The sequence below is a fragment of the Aptenodytes forsteri genome, unplaced genomic scaffold (assembly GCF_000699145.1).
Source record: "Aptenodytes forsteri isolate BGI_AS27 unplaced genomic scaffold, ASM69914v1 Scaffold263, whole genome shotgun sequence".
Classification (NCBI taxonomy): Eukaryota; Metazoa; Chordata; class Aves; order Sphenisciformes; family Spheniscidae; genus Aptenodytes; species Aptenodytes forsteri.
The window spans coordinates 62,161-73,096 of NW_008795922.1; positions in this window are offsets into that span (position 1 = coordinate 62,161).

The window sequence follows — 10,936 nt, forward strand, 5'->3', positions numbered from 1 at the left end:
ATGAACCGCTCCATAATCTTCCCCAGCACCGAGGTCAGGCTGACAGGCCTGTAGTTCCCCGGATCCTCCTTCCGGCCCTTCTTGTATATGGGCGTCACATTGGCAAGCCTCCGGTCGCCTGGGGCCTCCCCCGTTAACCAGGACTGGTGATATAGTATTGAAAGTGGCTTGGTGAGCTCCTCCGCCAGCTCCCTCAGCACTCTCGGGTGGATCCCATCCGGCCCCATAGACTTGTGAGCGCCCAGGTGGCGTAGCAGGTCGTTGACTGCTTCCTCTGATTAGAAGGGACCCTGCCCTTCAGCTCTATCTTTGCACTCCAAAGAGTCTACTCATCCCTACCTCGGCTATACTGGCTAAAGCCTCTGGCCTGAAGCCCATGCTCCTCGCCCTGTGCTCCTTAAATGTTGTTTTTTCTCCCTTTGATAGTTTTTCCCACAGAGCACAAGATTTCCCATAAGAGTTTCAATTTCATGTACCTTAGTCATAGTCAAAACACAATGGGGGAGAATTTCAGGGTCACCACTGAGGGTTTGGTATCCAGCTCCCATGGGAAGTCAATAGGAACAGGATGTTACTATACTTTGTTACTGTGCTTTTGACCTTTAAGAATTTTTTCTTCTGTCTTGGTTCTCATAACTATATTGAAACTCACCAAGTGCACAGTGAAGTTCAAAGGAAGAACCTTGTCTTTCTTGGAACCTGAAGACCATCAGGATAATGTCTAATCATCATTGCACAGCAGTATGAATTGGCAGAATATGTTCCAAACTCTTTAAATATCCAGCTATAATATTGGACCTGACGACTCTCTGTGCAATGGATTTGACAGTCTAGGCTAACCTATATGAAAAGAGAGATTTTCACATCTTTTGAATTTGCCATTCTTTTCATTTAATTGACTGACTCTGTTCTCATATTAGGGGATACATTACAAACCTGTCTTCCAGGAGAACCTGCAACTCTTGCTGACATTCCAGTCACAGGTTGTTAGACTTCACCAGGAATATGAAAATATTAGTGTTGTGTCTTCACACTGAACCTGCAATTGCTTTTCTTGAGAACTGCAACGTTAAATGGATAATTTTTCATTTAATTTTCTCTCCTACTGAAATCAGTGTGAGATTTTTTGTCATCATCAATGATAGTGCAATCAGACACCAAAAATACAAGCAATGTATAGAGAGATTTTGTGCAGACAGTAAATTGCTGGCATTCTTTATGGCCTGTGCAGAAATTTAACTGACACTCCCCACTGAAGTGTTGGTCATGAGTCAGGATTTTCCAGTACATTCGCCCAAAATGTTCTAATAGAGGGGAAAATAATTAAACTCCAAAACAGTTTATTGCCTACTGCTTTGAAATATGACCCTAATCCAACAAACAAGAACCTGGGTATGAAGAAGTGTGAATTTCATACTCAAAAAAAAAAAAAGGAAAACTGGAGTTATTGTGATATTATGGTGTCACTTTAGCCTGAGAGCTTTGGGTGGCATTTCTAAGTTATATTGGCCACTTTCAGTGATACAGACATATATGCTCAGATAATTCCTTGGCACCCTCTGTGTTGTGCAAAATATTTGGCCAGTGACAATTAATCCACTCCAAGAAATGATGTCAGGAAATAAGTAATGTCTAATAAGATGGAAGGCATTTTCAAGCAGAGTTTTTTATAACCCTACTGCCAGGAATGGGCACTTTTGGTTCCTTCCTTCTGCCCTACATTGAAGGATTTATATTATTTATTTTCTTAAACTAAAAGTTCAAGACCATTAAGGAGCTGCAGTTCATCTTTAAGATGAATTGCAAACCAGCTGTGCAGTATTTCACATTAATGATCCGGTGCATACTGAACAGCATGCAGAGAAGCAGGATATCGGTTCTCTCTTTGCTAAACACAGCAAAATAGTGCAATCTAGAACGCAATTAGCATTGTTAGAAAAGTACAATGATTTCAGTTGTCTAAACTATAAGCTATGAATAACTTTAATCAAGAAATTTAAACCTTTCCAGGCTGCAACTGAGCTGCACACAAATCACAACCTGAAGGCTTTTGAGTCAAAGTTACAGGTCCTCTGTAAACAGTTACCCAATGAACTAGTGAACATTTAAAACTTCCGTTATTTGAAATTTACAGGAGACAGCATCTATCATTAGGTAGTTTCATTTTCCAGGAAAAGATAACTGCTATGCTAGGACTTATTTCAACCTTTAATGAATTTCCTATTTGAGTTATTAATGTGCATCCAATGTGGGTTACAACATCATGGGTAACGGCTGAAATGTGCCTTTTAAATGATCAGTGGTTAACAAATAGCTTTTAGGCTAATTAATGAGACCTAAGGAAAGGATTGTTTCTTGCCCTGTATCTGGTAGGAGGTGGGATGAAATAGGCTGCAGAGCATATCTTCATGCCAGGGACAGAACTTTGGCTGCTAAAATAAGATGATACTGGCCAGGGACTCAAGAAATGCCTTTAAAGTGTGCTCATATTGATGTTAAGATCAGGCTTATGTTTTTATTCTGTTTTGTTTCCAATTAAAAACAGCTAAGAACCTACACAAAATGTTAAGATAAAGTGAGAGAAGTCTCTTATGCTAAAAAAAATGTAGACAAGAACAACTACACTGTTTTTCTATATTTTTCTTTCTGAATTGAACTATTATTTCAAACAGGAAATGCATCTGTAAAGCATCGAGCAATCCTTTGTTGTGCACATGTGGTTAGAAGGTCATATAACAATGCTGAGTCTGTAGATTGCTCAAAAGAATGAATATGAGGAGGTGACTCCTGTGGATTTGTCTGTCCGTAAGGCAATGGAAAGAGGGGAAAGCGGGTTTCCTGTTAGGTGCCCCATATCCTGCATTTCCGTTTCTTGCAGTTCACTGGGAGCTGAGATGCAACAGTCTGCCAAGAATAACAGCATGACTCTCACACGACTATTTATTTTAAGGGCAGTAAAAGGCAAAGGAGTTATTCTTGGTTTGCAACACAATTGCTTGTTAGTACTTTTATCATATAACAGGCCAGGCAGATAACCAGACATTTGACTATTTTCCCTGTTATCAACATCAACTCCTTCCTGTTTCGAATTCTTTTTGGCCCTCCAATAGCAATTTTCTCTCAGAAAACAGTGAGAAAATCCCTGACTCTTTTAGATGCACAAGGTCACTTTTTAAGCAGGTGTGTTAACTGGGACTCAGTCAGAAACCAGCCATCCCTCACAAGGAAGAGTTGCTTATGAAGTCACTGAAACGTGGTCCTTTCCACTACTGTTTAACCAGATCATGCTATTGATAACATAGGACTGAGCTCCTGCAGCAGACATGTTTTGGAAGTGATGAAGGGTGATACACAGATTCAGGTACCAAAACCAGTCAAAGCAGTACGTGCATTTCAAGTGAACAGTAGTTAACTATGTGTCTCAGCACTTTGCCAAACCAGGACAATGTTATGCTGCTGATTATAGACTTTCCTGTTGGCCTCTGTGGCCAGTCAAGCCATTTCATTCTTCCTCAAGAATAGCTCGGTGCTGTTTAAGACTTCATCCAGGTCTCCATGCCCATGTGCCCTACTCACAAGCAGGATGCTCTGCAGGCGAAGTCTGTCCCTTGTACATACCAGCCCTACGGCAGCTGAAGGTGCTATTCCCTGTACAGAGTGTTTTAAAGGGAAAGTAGCAACTTAAAACATCTTTAAAGAAACATAAGAAAACGCTTTCTTCAGAGAAGACTACAGAGGAATATAAAACAATTTGTGATAGCTAGATTAAATGGAAAACATAACTAAAACCAAATAATTGTTTCTTTAAAAGTTATGTAAATCCTCTAGTGCTTGCATTGATTGCCACTTTCATCACACTGTTTTAGCTTTAATAGGTTTGCTTTTCAGTGATTAAATCTCATATCCCCTTCATTTGACTCTACTAAGGCACTGGGAAGCCCAAGAACTGTTCTGTAGCAGCCCTTGTGCATTCATTAGCAGTGGCCCACACCCCTCCTTGCCCTGTCCCTGACTGCACCCCCTCCCTGAGACCAATCTTCTTAACACTCCTCTTACCAGAAATGCCCAGCACCCATTATGCAAAAAAAACTTCTGCTAAAAAGAGATTTTTAGATTGGATATTAGGAAAAATTTCTTCACTGAAAGGGTTGTCAAGCATTGGAACAGGCTGCCCAGGGGAGTGGTGTAGTCCCCATCCCCGGAGGTATTTAAAAGATGTGTAGATGTGGTGCTTAGGGCCATGGTTTAGTGGTGGACTTGGCAGTGCTAGGTTAACGGTTGGACTTGATGATCTTAAAGGTCTTTTCCAACCTAAACAATTCTATAATTCTATGGTTCTGTTCTATGGCTCTCCTACAGAAGGAAACATCTCAGCATCATCAGGCCAGTTGAAGTGCCCTGAACGCCTTATCCAAACCAGAGAGGTCTAATCTCTTCGAAGTTCCCCCAAAGAGGTATTTAGTGCACTTGCAGCACTGCAGGTGTCCCAGGAAAACAGTGCCACATGTGCTGCTGATCCAATGGTATTTATTATGCAGAAAACTTAATCTTTAGACTCTCTTTCTTCTGACACACACTTGCACAGCCTCCCCTCCTTGTGGGATGGATGAAGGGCAGATGCAAAACCAGAGGGCACCTGAGCCTGCACCAAAGCAGGAATAAGAGACTTCTTCAGAGTCCAACCATGATCGCCCGCTTATCACCTGGGAAGCCATCACTCTTCACAAACTGAGCTGACTGTAAACTGCCCCTGACAGTTTTAATTTCTTCAAGGGATTTCTTTATTGGACAGTATATCCATATCTCCTGTTGACTTTTACGAAGGGCAACACACTTCTGTCTTCTTGTCATGGAATGGGAAGCTCAGAAAGTATAATAGAGGGACAAAACCATTGAGATAGAGAAAACGTGAAAATCCTTTCCTAGATAATTAGTTTCTTCAATTAATTTAAAAAAAAATTGAAAAAAAAGAAAGAACAAGGACAAGCCCCACAAAAATCAGGCTTGAAGCAACCAAGCAGTAAACCAGTATAATCCCCTTTACACTTCACTGTCTTTTCTGACTTCCTGGTTATACACTGGGGATGAAGCTGACACTCAAAAAACAGGTAGTGAAGCAAGGAACATGGCAAAGGGGTTGCTCTGCAGAGCAAAGCAAGAGGGAGGTGTCATCTCCATGAAGGTTTGGTTGATTTGGAAGAGGTGCAACAGCGTGGACTAGGTTTCAGTAACCAGAATGAAGATGTGTAGAGCTTATATAAAATACTACAGAGCCTGACAAACATCTCCCTCCTGCCACAGGGAAATAAAGGTACCACCAAGGGAGTGTACTACATTAAAAATTGGCATGGTCAAGTAGTCGAATTCTTCATAGGCTTCAATTAGCTATTTAAGAAATAACAATGATTATACTCCCTCTCTCCCATCCTTTTGTCTGCTTCATCTCTGGGGTCATGTATTGTCTTCTTCAATGTGTTTTACTCACTCAATCAGCCTTTGTTTCTTCTGGGCAGCCCAAGAAAGGCTGTTTTATATGGGAAAGGTGTTAACTCTGAGGAAAACATGATCATGATCTTTTGCTGTGGAAGGGAAGATTTTTCTTTCTGCAGGAAAAGTTCATTTATGTTCCTGCCATGCACTTACAGAGCAGGGAGAGAACAACATGAGCAGTGGAGCTCATTTCTTGTTAGTCAGTTCTGCGGCCATGGTCCTCAACCAGGCACACCTGCCAACAGTGTACTTCAAAAGGAGGGGCTGCATTTCATGAGTCCCTCTTTTTAGATCATGAGTAAGTTCTCTTAAGTTGTGATTTCACAGATGTTTAGTCTGGAGACTAAATGTTCCAAAAATGTAAAGGTCCAAGAAAATATTGGAGATCAAATTGAGACAAATGAATAAGACTCCATTTTATGTTCAACTTGACTTCCTGCAGCAGAACCAAGAGAGGTAATGGAGGAAAAATGCAAAATGCAGAGAAACTTTCTTCATTCCATTAACAAAGGAGTAAAACCAGAACAATTCCTACTTTTGCATTTTCTGTTGAGGAAATGTGTTGGGTGGCATTAACTAGCACAAGTAACTGACTTGTTTAAGTGTATATGGAGTTATAAACTCTGTGGGGTTTTAGATGCTTCAGTGAAAGACGGGCTGAAAGGGATTGAGGACAAGACAAGTAGGAGCACAAAACTGGTCATGAAGCAAGTCGTTACACACTTAGTATCAACTTCTCTGTCAGATTAAATCTGTTACACAGCAGAGGCAACAACTATCCTGTCATAATGCATGTTTCTAACTGAACAAAAACCCTGCCAGTAAGATAATACTTGCTGCTGTTATTCTGGGATCATGTGAAGAATAGCAAGAGAATTTGTGAATTTGAAGCTACTTTTCATCCACTTGATCCTGGATGTGAAGAAAATCTAGTCATCAGACTGGACTCCATGATTTCTGTGTAGGTTTGGAATTTACAAAACAGTTAATCCATCCACAAACCGTGTGATTCCGTTTTTACAGCAAATCTCTCCCTTCCTAAGGGAGTGGGAGTCCATTAAAAAATCAGTTAAAATATCAGTAAATCCTATAGGTACTCTATGATGTAAGCACCATTTTCTTTCTGGCCCTGGGAATACAGTTGATTGAATGAACCTTTAAATCTCTTACCTAAATCTGCTTCAGTCCCCTGTAGATAGTCCATGAATTTTAGCATGTGTTGGATTAGCTCCTAAGGGACTAATTTCCAAAGCAGTAAAAGATGCGATGCTGATTTGTGTGGGAAACAGGCTGCCCAGGTGGATAAGTGCTATTTTGTTATACGACCAGAGGACTGTATACTACATTGATCCATGGTGGTGAGATGGTTGTAGGAGGCAAGAAGAGGGGACTACAACGCCCCTTGCCTTGCCAGCTTTAATCAGAGATAAGGCTTTCCAACCTGATTTTCATGATATCTTGGGCCAAATTTTGCAATCCTTTCCTAGTTAGCATTCAGCCAGACCTCTCACTGAAATCAGAGGAAGCTCTAGATAAGAAAATACAAAGTCAGGGTGGAGAACTAATTGCCTTTTAACCACATTTTCTTATTGAAATCAACTCTGCACTTTGCTTATGTGACAGATGGCACTTGGCACTCGTGTCAGCACACAGCAGGAAAGACAGCTGGAAGTTTGCACAGTGCGTTCCTGTCTTCCTTGGTCCTTTATGCATGGGGGACAGATGCGTTTGCAATGCAACTGTGACAGAGCCCTGTATCAAAGGCAGGCGATAAGGTCCTGGTACAGGCTTCAGGATTTGACCTGTCAGTCCCCTTTCAACTGGTTAAAAGTTTTGTGAATGCATCACCTGTTAGAACTGGGCAGATGGCAAATTTTACTATTTCCATTTGTCTTATATTTCATTATCCCCTTAACTTTTTAATTTGACTGCTCTAATAAAATAATCAAATTTTATGAAGCTTGTTTTTCTGCTGGGTAGGCAAACATCACAGATATCAAAATGTAATACAAAGGCAAATACTTAGGATCATCAAGACACCCTGTATCCATAGTGATTGATTTATAATGCATTAAAGTTATAGTGCTTTAGGCTAGTTTAACTGTTCAAACACATTAGGAGGAGTGCTTCAGATAACTCCATCTTGGGAACAGAGAGATATTTCAGAAAACAGTGTGTTCAGGGAGCTTAAAAAGCAAAATGTGTTGTCATGAACAGTTTTAATAGGTGATCTGAGATGTAGGCATCCTGGAGGCAAAGCTAATTTAGTCTTCCAAGCATTTTGTCATATTTACTGCTCAAATTTCTTGAAAAAAATATGAAGAATAATGGCGGGGGGGGGCACATTTCTCGCTAAAGCCAGTATTTTTTCATTTTCCTACATACAGACTAAATACCTGGTGGAGACAAGGAACAAATCTTTGCCTTTATGTTCTCTGAAAAAGGAAAATAATTTTGTAGTAATTTTTGCTCCCTTCTTTTGGTAGCAATGTTTATTAACAGGCTAGGAACCCTGATGGACTCAGGCAAAGCTTAATAATGTCTGACAAGCCATTCACAGTAAAAACAGTTAATGTCACCTTTACTTAGCTCAGATGTTTTAACTTCACTTGCCCCTTAGCCCATTATGTCAAAGCAGTAACAATAAATGATCGGGAAAGAAAAAATAGCTTTATTACTGTGTTCAAATGGAAGAGAGAAATACAATAAGCAAAACCAGTCAATTTTCTATACACTGTATGAAGCAGAAAGTCGTCTTTTTCCAGCAAAACTCCATATTGGGTAGACAACCTAATCCCACAGCTTTTACTCCAAGAAAGCTGCCCACAGGGCTGGAGATCCCTAATGCACAGGAAAAGTCACGTACAATTATCTCCTCTAAATATTACTGGAAAGCCTTTGCAAGTTCAATGAATCCCACTATTTCTGTCACATAGGATTCCCTGCCAGACATGTAAGGAAATTGCAATTAAAGAGAGCCAAAAATGTCCCAAATAAGTAGTCTTAACTGTGTTGTCTTCAAAGATGGAAAGGAGGGGGAGATAGAAAAGAGAAAAACAGTGAATGAACAATAGACACTATGAACTTTAGCTTCTAATTTTTCTGCCTGTCCCTGTGGGGAGAGCTTTCAAAGGAAATTGCCCTACTAAAAATTAGTCCATATTTTATGCCATGGTGTATTGTAAACAACTGAAATAGATTGTAAGATACCAAAATTATTGTAGAAAAGAGCGTATTAGGCATCCTATGTTTACCATGGATAATTTCAATATTAATAAATGGCAAAAGTAAGTATTTACTATGATAATTAAGTAATTGTTGTGATATTAAAGTCAGTTGCATCCAAAAGAAGGCATCCTAAGACTACCACAGATTTAAAACCAGTATTAAAGATTATTTTTCTTGTATTCCCTTTGCAGGAAAACATAATCTACATAAAGAGGCTGTGGTGTTCAACCAGAGGCATCATTATCTTAAATCAAAATAGTATTTCACCTAATTACAGGAAAAGCATAAATAAAATTCCTGTCCAATCTTACATTGCCTTTCCAGCAACACAGTACAAATACCATGTTCTAACTGTGAAGCTTATTTCCTCCAGACTTTGATGTGTGGTTATTTTCTCACATATCTTAGACATGGAGTTGGGCTGAGCAGAGATCTGAGGCTGTGATGATGAGGTAAAATTCATGAGGAAGCAAAGGGCTTGTTCCATTTAAAGGCTTTTATAACCTCTTTTCTGTATCATTTTGGAAAGAGAGAAACTTAACTTTTGGGGCTTTGTCACATTTGTGACCTGTTCATTGGTAGAACTCTTTCCCAGCTCATCTTATTAACTGCTTTACGTGAATTAATACCACATACACACTAGAGCTGGAATCTAGCTTTTGTCTTTGTGGCAGGAATTTCTCAGAATATCTTTTTTTTTACCTAGCCCACTTCTCTGAGGTATCACTTCAGTTTTCTCAGGGGCTTATAGAAGGTGAAACTCTGTTTCAAATGGGTCAAATACCTTTATTCTCTCTATGACTATTTTTAAACCTGCCTCTTTACAATTTTATGTAAGTAGCCCTTGAAGATGATATGACTTTTTGTCAGAGGCTTTCTTTTCTTGTGTCTGTAACCAAGAAAAGTTAGCAAATTAATATCCATGTTTACTCTTAAAGCAGTTACATGAGTAACTTTATAGCATTTTATGACTGTACCATATGTACATAAAATTATTAAATATTCAGTTAAATAACAGGAAATTAAGATATATAGCACTTTCAAGGACACAGATCAGAAAAGTAGGTTCTAATTCTTAAAGATCACTAAATTTCCCATCTCTCTGAGGACACAAAACATGATGGAATTAACCAACCCTAAAGAACCCTCCCTCATGACTCTGAGTGTAAAGGCTTAAACTCTTAAAAAGAAAAGTATTATTTTTAACAAGACTTTTAGGTCTTTATACTGCTCCAAGGAATAAACCTGCACTGGGATCTCAGCTTCCACTTGGCTGCTTCCAGTACCCAAGCTCATTTGTCCTGAACCATCTGCACGTTGCAGTGTAGACTGCACTCCAGATAATAAGAAGAGACGAGGGAACAGGAACAATTTTATGACTTGTTTTGTATGGCTAGTGATAATATTCATTACGTAGAAGTCCCTCCGAAGCATCCTGAGTAAAGTGTCCATAAATATTTTAATTTTCTTAGGTAGTAGTTTTCCAAAACAATTTTTTCCCGCAAAGATAAGATGGTACCTGTGATATCTCCTGTCTGTCCATGAAATTTGTCTTGTTCTTTATTAAAACTAAGCAACAACAACTTCAGGTTTCTTTGCCTCCTGACCAAATATATCAGAATTTATGACCTGACATGTGCAGTCTATTTGCAACCTTGTAACTAACAGCTTCTGTTAAAGATTTTGTATAAACCACAAAACATAAAAAATGGTTATGTGCATTTTTCAAAACACGTAAAGAAAAAAATAGTAAAAAAAAAGTTAGAGCAAAGTTGAATTCTATAACAACTGCTTTTTAGAGTCTTTCCTCAACACACTTTGCTGTAATAAATACTATTTTATGACCAAAGAAACATTACAATTCTAGTCATTTGGATTGTTCCTGTGAGATAGCTGAAAATTTCCAGAGTATCTCAACAGTTAATGAAACAAGCAACAAAACCTTACAAGCATGCAAGGTACTCAATTTTAAAACATTGTACATATATTATATTTTTTTTAAACTTGTGGTGGGTTGACCCTGGCTGGATGCCAATACAGCAAAGCTTGTGGGTTGAGATAAGGACAGGGAGATCACTCAGCACACGGGCAAAACAGACTCAACTTGGGAAAATTAATTTAATAATTTAATAATCAAAGGTCAGAGTAAGGTAATGAGAAATAAAACTGAATCTTAAAAACACCTTCCCCCCACCCCTCCCTTCTTCCCGGGCTCAAC